General features: G+C 37.4%; 1 protein-coding gene across 1 annotated transcript in view; it reads left to right on the top strand.

The window, feature by feature from the left end:
* The first annotated feature begins 1,424 nt into the window (after positions 1-1,424).
* The window catches only part of GREB1 (growth regulation by estrogen in breast cancer 1), an 86,866-nt gene continuing 74,537 nt past the window's right edge, over positions 1,425-13,753 (top strand). Inside the window, exon 1 of the mRNA XM_014956757.1 lies at positions 1,425-1,522. The gene's annotated coding sequence lies outside the window, so the exon portion shown is untranslated. The remainder of the gene's footprint in view (positions 1,523-13,753) is intronic.

Here is a 13,753-nt window from a genome sequence, read left to right on the forward strand (position 1 = left end):
ATAGATGCTGCTGTTGTGCTCAAAGAGCCTCCTTAGAAGATATTTTTCTTTTATTTGTGAGATGACCCAGGGAATGTGAGAAGTTGTTTTTCTGCCCTGTGGGCCACCTTCTGCTGACCTTAGATGTGTCATGTGTCCTATTTACCCTTTGAGGCCACCAACAATGAAGAAACATGGGCTAGGATATGTAAAGTTTTAAGATATCTTATAATTCCTACACCTTCATTGCATCTGGCCTTGGCCTAGCAGTAGCCAACTCTCTGCTTAATTTTAGGCAGTCGGTAAAACAGACCTCATGAAGTTAAGTGCCTGATACATTTTCATACATCCCCAGAGAGTCAGGTGCCTCTCAAGGCCTCCAGAGGGAGATCCTGTCCACTTAACTAAAGTGTTTAACCTTAAGCAGACTTGATCTTTTAGAAGTCTTCAGCATCACCTACCTCTTTCCATAGTCTCTGTAACAAACATAAACACTTTAGAAGGGCTGTTTTATCGCATACTTAAAATTAAGTCCTTAAGAAAAAACTTGCTGCCCAACTGTAAGGATATGAAATTTTTAGAAGCCACATGCTGGTCACCTGAAGGTGCTTCTAGTCATCATAACTTCTGGAAGGGTAATAAGACTACTTTGAATACATTTATCATTCAAGCTGAAAAATCAGAGGACTTGTGCCTGTGTTTTCCATGATCTTAAAGGTGATTATTCATAGCTCAGAATAATTAAAACATACCACTGGTTACTTTTTCACTTTTGTTCACTATTGCATCATCTGATTATATTGGTATTTAGGTCTGGTTTTTTGCAGGGGAAAAGTTTGGGAGCTCCTTTCAAAAAAGCTATTTAGAATAAGGATCGAGAAACAAAGAGCATAAACAATAGGTAAGCCGGATTTGGGCTATAACTAGCTATCCAGGGCACTTTTCTTTAATCTGTATAGATCTTTTAAACTAATCTCCCAAGTGGCAGGCTTTGGCTACTGTGGCTACATTTCTTTCAGAATAAACCCCCAAAGTTTCCAGTTTCTCTAAAAGACTTCCACTTTCCCTTCATTTCCCCGGTCCTCCCTGTGCATCTTCTGTTTTATTACTCTGTTATTTATTTTTTTTTCCTCCTAGGGCTGCTGAAATTGTCTGCGCTTTAGACCCTGGAGCCAAATAAGGCATGTCTGGTTGGGAAGATACCATATTGAGTGGGAAGCAGGGGTGAGGATGCCTGAGACGGGAGAGGAAAAGGCAGGGGGGAAGGGAGAGGGGTTTGTATTCTTGACCTTAGGTAGCTGGTGCTGAGAGGTAGCGTATTGTGTGGGAGCACAGGCAGAACTGGAGTTTGTGGATGGGAAGGAGGGAGCAAGGAGGAGGAGGGAGGAGGAGGAAGCGAGGGGGGAGGAGGAGAGAGCAGCATCTCTATCTTTCTTTGCAGACCACGCTGCTAAACAGCCAGGGGAGGCTCATGCTTCCCTAATATCCATCACTCCCTGCTTCCAGCGTGGTCACAGACAGAGCAACAAAGAGGGTCTCAGAGGTAAGATCCTTGCAACTTGCAAAGCTGTAGCATCTGCTAAAATCAGGAGTAGCAGCAGCAGCAGCAATACAGGGAAAAGATTATCAGCACCTGGGAATGCTCAAAGGCGGCAGGGGGGTAACTGGAAGCTCAGGTCCCCTGAAGGCTGAGGAAGTGTTAGCAGCAACAGGAAGCAACGAGAAGGGAGTAAAGAGGGGGGCAGATGAGGTCGGAGGATGAGGATACCAGTCAGCTATGGCAGTTTGTGTCCCAACTGCCTGTGTAGGAAGAGGAGAGAATAGGGCAGAACTATGAGAGCAAATGCTCCGATACCTGAAATGCATGGCTAAGGAAGGCTTTACAAAATATATTAATGGTTTATTTACCCAAAATGTAGTTCTGGAGTGAATAAAACAATTCATTAATTTGCCTGTGTCAGAAGAAAAAAAATATATAAATGAGAAGCACAGCTAAAGTCTGCATGTTGTTTTAACTTTTTTACATGAAAGTTTGATTTTTCATTTTCAGACAGTGTTTCAGTTCAGAAATGCATTTAACAGCAAGGAGGAGAAAAAAATGGAAATGTTTTGGGGTTTTTTGTGTGTGAAAGAAAGTTGGCTGTTTGACAATTATTGTAGGAAAATATTTGTGATACTAAAACAAAGTATGCTGTTTGACCTGAGAAATACTGTTTAATTTAATTTTGAAAAAAAAAAAAAATGTACTGGCCTGAAATAAAATTTACGTTTGATTCATTTAGCCTAAAAAATCAGCAGTTTGGGTTAGGTGTATTTATAAAGTGGATTGTTTATTTTCAGTTGTGGGTACTGGAAGCTCAGATGAAGGAGCCAAAGTCTAACATTTATACATTGGAGAAATTGTTACTTGCCTTTTCCTTGTGCTTTGTCTCATTTACTTTACGTTTTGAGGTGTGAGCTTCCTTAGTTTTGATCTAACTTCATAGACCCTTCTGAAAATTAGTAACTAATAACGGCAGTAATGACAGTGTTTGTTGTTAAACATGTTGAACCAACTACAAAGAAAATTGTCAGTGGCTTGTATGTCTTATATATAAGAGTCTTTAGGATTCAATGTATTTTTTTCACTATGAAACATAGAATCAGTCTCCAAATGTGGACATGCTGGAATATTTATGCTTAACTGGAAGTTTCCATGTTTTCATCTCCTTACTAGGTAACTAACATAGCTGTAGTGAGTTGATTTTGATGTGTGAGGGAGGAAGTTAGAACCACCATTCTCTGCTGCTGTGGGGAAATTGGAGATGGTGGATCTGCTTTTGATTTGCTTTTTCATCAGCGTACATGTGGTACAAGTGTACATGGGATCAGCATCAGGTTCTGTACTGGTCTACTTTGTCATTGCCCCATTTTTCTTATAAAAGACAGAAGAGCCATATCACAGCAATGGGACCTTTCTTTCAGCAGTTTTTAAAATTATGTTCATTGCTGTTTCAGGGCTTACAGTTCTGTTATTATTTTCAAACTATAAATAACAGTCTGACTTTGGTCACCTTATGTGCTCTGGTAGTTTTCAGCTCTAGCTTTGAAATTGACTTCAGTTAGTAGAGAATCAGGGGATTTATTAAAAAACAAACAAACAAACAAAACAAACCCAACTAAACAAGGCAACTTCTTTTCCTGTCAGCCTACCCCCTCCCTTACACAACTTGTTCTATTTTTTTAGTCTGTCTTTTGGTTTCTGAACTACAGGGATGTCTGTTACATTTTTGAAACCTCTTGTTCTTGTCTTGTCCTTAACACACAGCTGTTTAAGAAAACCTCAAATTAATTGAGGCCTTAAAAGTGACCTTTTGTTTCTTTAGAAAAACTAAACTAATGTACAAATTTTCTTTTTCTTTTTTTTTTTTCCCCGATATTTGACTACAGTTTTGATTTTCTGTGGCTTCTGCTAAAGAAATCGAATGTTCTGACTTTGGCAAGGTTTAACTGTGTTATGTGCTTAAAAAAACAGTAGCAAAACAAACCTAACACAAATCTACTACTGCAGGTAAATTCCATTTGAAGCTTACATTCTTTTCTGCTTAGACAATAGTTAGCTATTGTTCTCTTAAAACAACCTTCTATGAACTGTATTGTTCTTGAAGTTTATATGGGCTGGATGCAAAGCTCCCTGAAGTCAGGAAGAGACATTCCATTGACTTCAAATGGCTTTGGATCAGGCCTGTCACGTGAGATTAGCTCCTGACAGAAGATCTTATAAGCACAGGCGCAGAACAGAACGATTTAGGGATGGAATTTCACTTATGCCAGTGATTGCCTTTGCTTTGTGAATATCTGGTAGGCGCAATGTTTTTGAAGCAATGCTTCATTTATTTTGTGTTAAAAAATTCTATATTTGTTGGTATTGTGAATATATAGTTTTGCAGTAATTTTCTTCTAATTTAGGTCTCAGATCTATTGTCTATTTGTGACTATATATAAAGACTTTAAAGGAGTCTGTCTTTGGATATGAGATCGGTGTCTTTTAGATGAGATTTTATAACCTCAGTAATACTGTGCATAATGTCCACAAAGTTAAAGAAAAAGTTTTCTAATGTGAAATATCAAGTTAAAACCAATGGTTTGAATTCAGTTTTTCTCAGTAAGCTAAAAGAACATATTCTATATAAGAAACCAATGACTTCCATAATTTCTCTTTTAAAAAACCAACACCTGCCCCACAAAACCCAGAAGAGATTGCTCTGTAGGTTGTGAAAAGTGGCAGTCAGTTTGTCATTTGCGGTTTTTCTTCTTTTGAAGCTAATGCAACACAATGTAAAAGTAGCCATGAGAAAACTAGTATAGTTTTATATAACAAAATAGAACAGGAGCATTTACAGCATGGCCAAATTTGCATTAGGAAATTGTAAACTTTCAAAGGTGATTCTTGTTAATAAATTAAAGCCTATCAGACTCCTAAACACTATACTGATGCTGGGCATAATTATCTTTAGGGAAAAATTGCCTTTGGTTCTTATTGATTGTGGCTCTTCTCATGAATGCAGGGTCTGCACAGTGAATGATAAGTGATCTGTCGCTCCTTTTTTCACCCTCATACCAAATAAAGGATTTACTTGCTCTCAGCTGAGATCACGCTCAGCCGTGGGTTTATTTCATGTGAATAAAAGCTACGTGAAGGGGCATAAAAGGCTAGCATAACTAACAATGACCAAAATCTACATACAAACAACCCTACTTGGACAAAAATATGACTGCGTTCGTGTTTTACACACGTGCACAGGGGCAGCATTGCATCTCTAGCTACAGCAGAAAATGCTTAGCTTTTTTCCACTTAGTCTGTGGTTAATGATTCAGTCAGTCTGCAAGTCTGACTAACTATTAAAAACTTCTGTTATACAGGCTGTAGCAGGAGATACTGTTATTTACTAAGGAAATTTAAATATGTCACACTCATTTTGTAGACATTTGTAGCTGCTCCTTTATAATTACACCTAAGAATACCAAAGAACATTGGTCTGATTTTCGGTTTGCCTTCATTTCCCATTATCCGTGTGTTGCCTTTCATGCTTGAATGTTTATGTGAGGAATAAAGGAAATCTAAGAAGTAACATAGCCAGTGGTGTATTTCTGAAGAAACAGTAAAATAAAATTGCCATTTAGACATTGTATATCTTGGAAAAAAAATGCTGTAAAATATAAATACTGTTTGAGTGTCACATGAAGAAACTACCCCTTTTCTAGCTAAACAGCATAGCAGTACTTTATGTAGCAACAATCTGTAATAATGTTGCAGGCACATTTTACGTAATTATGCAGTAGATAGAAATGTTTTTGTAGAAAGTATATTAACAACACAGTCATAAACAGTAGATAGAAACTTTTTGTAGAAAGTATATTAACATCACAGTGATGAGAATAGGCAGAACTGACAAAGAATTGCTGATTTGTATCAGAATTCATCCTGATACTTAGCTTGTTGACTCTTTTAACACTTTTTGTGGTGTTTTAAATGCTTACCTGCAAAATGTATCCTTGTTTTTAACCCAGTTGACTTAGTTTTTAGAGGTCCTTAGTAGGTAATGTGGGTCTAAGTCTTCTGTTTTTAGAAGGAGAAAATACGTAGAGTTTGTCTTTCAGGCATATGAAGTTTTTATTTCCATGTTTATTATCCTTATTCCAAGGATAAGCATTTATTTAAAATGAAAATATGTCTTATCCTGTCCTGTGATGTTCTAGTGTCATTATACAGTGCTTTGAGATGATAAGCTAGTTTCTAATGATTATGACTGCACCTCTATTACAATTTCATCATACAGGTCCTCACCTACAGGATATGTGCATCAACTGTAGGAGGATTTGGGTATATAGAATGGGTATATGAACATGTGTAAAAGCACTGGTTTTACTTCTATCAACTCAGAGTTTAGTACATTAAAAAAGGAAAGTATAGTCTTTTCTGATTTGAAACCACATTTTTCACTTCTTTACAGAAGAATGATTTGGAAATTGCTGAAAAGTTGTAAAGATTGTTTCATCTTAATCTGACAGCTATTTTCATTATTTTCACCCTGGACAGAGGTAATGAAATGGTTGATCTATTACGTAAATGCATTTCTTTTTAAAGAAAATGTTTGTGACTTACTTGACTGCAATGGAAAGGATGCTCTAGTTAAGTGAAGAATCTAGATCTCAGTGGCATTTTTGTATAGATGGAACTATTAAAGGTTTGGGCCCTAATAGTTCAAAACTCATGTATGAATATGCTGTGGAGATACTCATAGACATATATATATGTAAATTAGGCTCAATCATTTGGTCTATCTGTGAAAAAGTCACTTGTCATTCCCCTTTGAGGAAGAAATGCATCTAGATGCCAGCCAGTTTAGACTTGATAGAATTTATCTGACTTTGATACGTAGTTTTCAGTTTTATCCAGGTGTCTATGTTGCTAAACATTTTGTTGTTTTCCTCCTTGCTCTGCTATATTCCCACATTTTTTGTCATTTGTCATCTTTTGTGTAAAGAAGAGCGTAGCATTCACATCAGTGGTAATTATTTCTCTGCTGCTCAGAAGGGCCTTGAAGCAAGAGAGCCTTAAAAGAACGCAGATAAGCTGAGTCTTGGCTTTTCAGCATGAGGCAAACATCTGACCCGATATCCAGCCCCCCAGCTATGACACAAGCACCTTACACACTTAAAGCACAGCATTATAATGTATCTTCTGCTTTGAAGTTCACATGGTGCTGGAAAAGCAGGAGAGGAGTCTGGGTGATGTACTGTAGTAATCTGCCTGACAGTGGGGTCCCCATTTGAAAGACCACTTAGAAGGAATATCTCCTGGGCAGGGGCATTAGCCCAAACCTGCGTGTGTGATACATAGCCCAGCATGGGTGGAGGCCAGGAGATATCGACCAGGCCTACTCATGCGAGAGGGTGGCTGAGCAAAAAGCAACACGCAGTGCACAGTCTGTATTTAGAAGAACTTGCAAAGACCTGGAAAAGTCTTCTCAAACTCTGTGAAGCAAATCTGAATGCAGAATTAGAGTCAGGGTATTTGGTCTTCCACTGACTCTGCAGTCCATTCTGTAGGGCCAAGGAGTCTTCCACAATGTGAAATGAGGGTGCAGCTCCACAAGGAGAACTGGCTATAGTTTTAATATTGTTGGTGGATTATTGTGGAACTTACTGTCTCTTATATCATCTGAATGTATTGGAACGTGTTTCCTCTTGCCATTTTTGCCATTTAAATGATAGTTTGGAAAGTTAATTTTATGAATTAGTTGAAAATTTATTTTTGTTTAGCGATACTTGTCTAGGTCCTGCTCGGATGATTGAAAAAAGATCATAAGTATCCATCTGTCAGGAGAGTAAGGTCAATCTCCTTACATCCTATGCATGAGTCATAAAATCACCAAGGAAAATTATATTATGAAATTTGATAACAGCGAATCTTCTATTTTAATTCTTACCAGTGGGGAGGATGCTGTGTACTTTTGCTCCATGCCTGAGTGCATGGCAATGTGCAGTTCCTGACAGCATTTCTGACACATTTCTGAACCACTGGTTAGATTCTTCTGACTTTTACTGAGTTTTGGTACCAGGCCTCAAAATGCATCAATAAATATTGAGAATTGCTCTGCAGTCATGTGTGGCAGGTCCAGATTACTGTGGTAGATTCCCAGACATTCATCTGTGATGTCAGAAGAAATTGGTAACAGACTCTTTGAAAGTCCATTTCTTTTTATGTAATACTTGGTGAAGAGCCATCCTACTGTACATTTTCTTGCTTATGGAGCTCTTTAGAGGAAACCTGGATACAGGAAAGAAGCTCTGTAGTAAAGTCATAGAGTCATAGATTATCTCAAGTTGGAAGGGAGCCAAAAGGTTCATCAAGTCCAGCTCCTTGTTCCTTGCAGGAATGCCTGGAACTAAACCGTATGACGAAGAGCATTGTCCAGACGCTCATTCCAAGGCAAAGCTTAAGAGTGGTTCTGGAGCTAATTTACTTCAGAGGCTGCTCCCCCTGGGCAATATGGATGACACAATCCACAAAATTTTCCAAGGCTATTTAAGTAGGTCTTAACAATGTGATGCAACAGCCTGGTTCATCTATCACATGCTTTTAGTTCTGTGCCAAAAAATGTTGTTCTGATAAAAGCTGTATTACTGCCTGTGTAATAATGGATTTACATTGACTGGGGAAAGAACACACAAAATAGTTCTGTGAGGCCCAACGAGACTTTGGCCAAGAATCAGATGACGTGAACATGATCCTGCAGTGAGGATGCAAATGATTCTCCATCCCTGGGCATAAAGGCCGGGCATCTTTTCCTGGGCCAGATGCATTTAGCAGTAGAGGTGTGAGGTCACGTTGACAGGCCGGTCTGGATGTGACGTTACGTTGTGTAGGATGGCAGCAAGAAATTAAAACTTTGTGGATGGCGATATCCCCATTTCAGATTAGCTATAGTGCTTCACAGTCTTTTCACTGCTAGGTGGCATTGCTTTTGCGTGTAATTTGGTTTCTTTGGCAATGTGTTCGCTTTCTAAAGAAAAAAGGCTATCTTGAATTCAAGCTAAATCTTATTAAGTGTTGGAGCGATACCTCTCAGCTTTACAGATGAGGTCTTAATCTATGGGGAAAGCTTCCCTGAGGTTTGTTTTTTTCACTGTATGCTTCTGTGGATCCAAGATGAAATACATTTTTTCTTTTTAAGGTGCATCTTTTGAGATGTGCAGTTAGAAATTGCTTACACAATTGTGTGTGTTAGCTTATGTGATGAAAGTCTGGCAACTTCTAGTGGAGTTGGTACAGCAGAGATAGAATAGTCTAACTAATAGCAGAACTGCAAAGGAATAATCTTCTGAATCTTGTATCTTCTGCTTACATCAGAATTTAAGTGTAACTGCAGCCACAGAATTTGCCTACTTTCAGGGTCGTGTATAAAAGGATGCACCTGAAAATCTAGTGTGTTTTATTAAGGCGTTGTTCACACCACCTCTTCCCACCCCAGCTGTGCTGGCTGAGGAGGTTACTGCCCCCCGTACCTCATTACTGCCCTCCTGTCAGAGGTTATCACAGGTGGCTCCGAGCTGAGCTGCTCCCGTGCGTGGTTGCTGACCTGTTTCGCTTTAAATGAGTGGTGGTGGTTGAAGATCTATTATTTTAACAGTTTAAACTTTTTTCACTAAAGAGGATCAGGGTTTCCTCACAGGAGCAAATATGTGGGTAAAACTGGCAAGGCAGTAATTTCCAATATTGGCGCAGTGATGAGCCTCTATAAAAGTGATTGTAACCTTTTCAGTGGATTGTGCCAGAACTGGAAGATTTGTCGATGGCCTCATTGAATTTATGCCACTGATTTTTCAGTCTTTTTATAGATACGAACTTAGGTTCATATATATGTTGCCTGTTTGGGTGTAGTTTATGTTATCCATGGTCAGGATTCAGTTAAATGAAAATATTTGTGGACTTGTGGTTCAGTAGAGCTTTTCTTACCTTGGTTTAACGTTGTCTGTTTTACACTCATGCTGGAGTTGTTCCAGGGCTCTGTACTGATTTAGAGTTGTCTGCCCTGTTCTGTCTGAAGAAATGCAATTTATTTTTAAAATAACAAGAGTAATCACTGGGCAAAAATGCTTGTGGCCTGCTTTAGTTCAAATCCCACTGAAACCAATAGGATCAATTCTAATGGCCCTTTTATGGCTGTCAGCAGCATTTTGTCTGAAAACTTTTTGAATTCTAAAACTTAAAAAACCTCTGATTTCCCCCCTTTTCTACTGCCTCCTGCCATTTGTTTTATTTTTTATGGTACTAAATTAATATAGAGGGGAAGAGACCTTCTAAAGATGTAAAGATTCTTGGTCATTCTAATAATTCCTTTTTTGAACTTAGTTTTGCTCTTTTCCAATTGACATCTACATTAAAGTATATAAACATTGGCTGAGCCAAGTAGATAATATTAGGTGGGTTTTAAAAAAGCATTATAAATCCCAATATTTGCATTATAAATTATAAATAGTTTTATTTTTAAAACATTGGCATGTATGCTTTCTTTATCTGTTGTGTTATCGCTGACATGTAATTGACTTATAAATTAGGAGGAATATTGTTAGTGTAGAAAAAGATTGTATCAATGCCGGTTTGGAGGAAAAAAAAAATCAATGCAAAACATTTTACTACTTGGGCATAGATTTTAAAATAAAAGTTAATTTAAAAGAGTATATACTGTGAAATCCATCAAATTTTGGACCAGACTTTGTCCTCATTCCCAGCAATAGAGCACCACAGCAGGACAGTATTTTAGGAGTGTGTTACCAAAGTGGTTGTTAAAGCACAAGAGACCGAATAGAGACACTACATTGGCTGAACTCCAGATTTGTACATACTGATTGATCGTCAGTAAGTTTGTCTTGTTAGAGTCATTATTTACATACATGATTTCATTTATGTATCTGGAGGGGGTTTTCAGCAGGACTTCCCATAATAGTGAAGGGTAGAAGGTTGTTTCTCTAAGTGTTTTCCTGGCTGAGCTTGTGCAAAAAATGTTGTTTAAATCCTGCAGGAAAGATAGTGTGGTGTTGATGATGTTTGGGGACTCCCAGTGTCTTGGCTAGGTGTGTATTGTTTCTATTTGGCCATTTTGTTCAATTTTAATCCCTCAGAAAGGGGGAAGATGAAACCTCTCGATTAAAAGCACCCGTGGTCATCTCTGATAGTTTTGTGGAAAATGTTTTTTCTAAATATTCTGGAAGACAATAGGAAAATGATCCCATTATCAGTCCCACTGGTTGTAGGGAGAAAACGATTTTGAAAACCATTAAAATTACATGGTTTTTAAAATGTGAACAAGGGTATAGAAATTGATACCAGTCCTTAAACCACAGCATGCACACCATGTAAAATGAGTACATTTATTGAGTGAAATTACATTAGCAAGCTCATACATCTGCATGTTAAAACTGGAATTCTGTATGACACTGACGAGGTAGAAATATTGCAAATACATGTGCACAACACAGCGTCATCGAGAAGCTTTAGACAGAGTGGTTTGTGAAAGAAAGTAGACGTCTGAGAATGGTTTCAAAACCAGAAAATTGAACAGTTTTTTCTCATTGACACTTTTCCTTCCGCTCTTTTTGAAAGCTCTTCGTAGCGTTCCCCCTGGTACATTAAGACACAAAGCAATTATGAAAAGCAAAAGAAATCCTTAGTTTATTGGCTAAATTTGGAAAGAATTTTTGACATGGCTGACCATCCTTCAAATAAGATCTTTGTGTCAAAGTGCAGAGGTCAGGGTATAGAAGCATTGGGATATCAAAAGGTGGTGAGAAGAATGGCTGGGATTTCCAGCAGCCTGAGAGTGCTCTTTTGTCTCTAGTGGTCAGTTGTCGAGGATGATGCCTGTGGACATCAAAGAAATGTCTAAACAGTGTTATCTGGGCCTGTCCTTTGCCCCCTGCCATGTAATGGGCCTCTTTTCAGGAAAACATTGGGAAAGCTGAGAAAGCAAGTTGTCCTATGCTAGCGCTATTAATTCAGCAAGGAAGAAGATCAATAACATTTGTACTAACCAGTAAAACAATCTGTTAGTTTCTAAAAATGCAGATTAGTCAAGCCTATAAATTATACATTGCGCATCCAAGAATCAATTTTAATGTTTTTTCATAATGTAAATGTTATAAGATCTTACTTTATAAAAAAAATTTTTTTTGCATGCTTTAACATATTATGGACAACTGTTCTGAGAAAACAAACCAAAACAAACCCCCCACCTTTCTTTAACACTTGCAAAGAAGTTAGGGTTTCTTTATTCATGGGTTGTATGTACTGAGGTACTTTAAAGTAAAAAAATTAGCTGGTATTTGTTGCATTTCATGCTTAAAAATTTGACTCTGGTGTCTGGAAGAGTTATGCCATCCTTTTCAAGATGGATTGCTTTCCTCATGAAGAAATAAAAGTTACAGTATCAAAACAAAGCCTTTGCCTAATGTATTTCAGCTCCTGTATTTGCTATTCACTCTGTTTAGAGACTGGTGAAGGAATAACCATTGCTTGCTGTTTCTTTGTGCTAAATAGAATTAAAGAAAAATCTATTCTGAAAATGTTATGAGAAAAGTCTATTGTGAGTATTTTAGTTTGTTACCTGTGTGCAAAAGCAAAACATATTGTATGATCCTTGTCGTTTTGAATTTCTTTTTAGAGATTAAAGCTCTTTAAATCCCCAATTTTGCAAAGAGAGATTTCAAGTTTTAGTGGTGAAGAACCAGGGCTATAGTCTGGGGCCCTGGCTATGAGAGAGCTCATTAAAACCAAGACAGGTAGCAACAGAGAGGAAGTCAGACTAGAAAGAGGGGCCTTTGCTTGTGATTCCTGTGAATTTAACTCTGGGATCTTCTCTGGATTCAGCACCAACGGTAGTGCCTGTTGTGTACCACTGTCATTCGTGAACTATGAAGACCCAATGTAAAAAACATTCTTTGCAGGATTGAGGGCTAAGTAGAATTTCTGGTTATGTATCAGTCTCTAGGAGCATTTAATAAAACCAAAATTTTGGATTCACTGCTCCCCACATTTTGCTAAGAGTATATTATTAATTAGAATATACTTGAAGTCTTTACTAATGTTAGGCCACATCAATATAATTAATTGCACTATTGTCATAAGAAAACTATATGAATTCAATATCAGATACTTAAGCCAAGTGATAAGGTGTGTATTAAAAAAAACACAAGCCTGTGGTTGAATCAATTACATGTTCTTAAAATTGGAAATTGGAGCTGGGATGGGTCAGTATGTAATTATGTGATATCTTCAAATATAACTAAAAATGTAAGTGCAATGTGTTTTCAAAAGTCAGAAATCAAACTTTTTAATGAGAATGTGCTTCTCTGCCATATTTTGTTTTATCATAAGTTAGGATTGAAGAGAAATGTATGAGTTAACTTTAACTAGAAGAACATGTATAACTGTATCACTGTTGCTAAACTAAACTTAATAACAAGTAACAGATGTGCTGGGATAACTGTTATTTATTTGGATGGATATTGCACTTGAAAACTGGTATTTTGGGCTGTTAGATGACTCACCATTACTTACCTTCCTGTATCTTCATCTAGTAAAGAAGAAGAGCTACAGATTTGCTAGCAGGCCCGAGTGACCACAGAGAGGCCAGATGATTTTCATTTCTACACTGAGTCCAGAGTAAATGCTTCTCACTTTCAGAGTATGGATCTTAAACATTGATACTGCAGCTTGCGTGTTCTATAGTTAATATATTTTATAATATATAATATAATACTACTTTTAGAAAAACGTGGAGAACAAAGTATTGCATCTCTTATAATGTTTTATGCTTTTTCTTACTATACTTGCATTGTTTTTCTTGTCATAGTTGCATCCTGATGTTGCAAACATCTCTGTCCCTGGCTTTACACAAGAGCACATTTCCAATGCGTGAAGAAGGACAAAGGCCACATAAAAGGGGAGTGTTTACAGAAGCAAGATCCTGATTCTGTAGTTAAATTCTGATACTATGGCTGATTTATTTTTATCTGTCACTGGGATATAGCTACTACTTAAAAAGAGCGTAATAGTGTACTAGGACCCTGTTGTCTGAAAAAAATTAAGAAGGTGATAAGCAGAATTTATTTGAAGGAAGAAAAACTTCAAAAAAACCCTGTTCTATAAGAAAAAGTTTTATAAAGCTCTAGTTTGGTAAATAATAATAAACACTTTCGTGGGAAGATGCTGTTCATGTTAATTGAGGCA

This window comes from Calidris pugnax, unplaced genomic scaffold, assembly GCF_001431845.1.
Source record: "Calidris pugnax isolate Ruff unplaced genomic scaffold, ASM143184v1 scaffold171, whole genome shotgun sequence".
NCBI classification, from domain to species: Eukaryota; Metazoa; Chordata; class Aves; order Charadriiformes; family Scolopacidae; genus Calidris; species Calidris pugnax.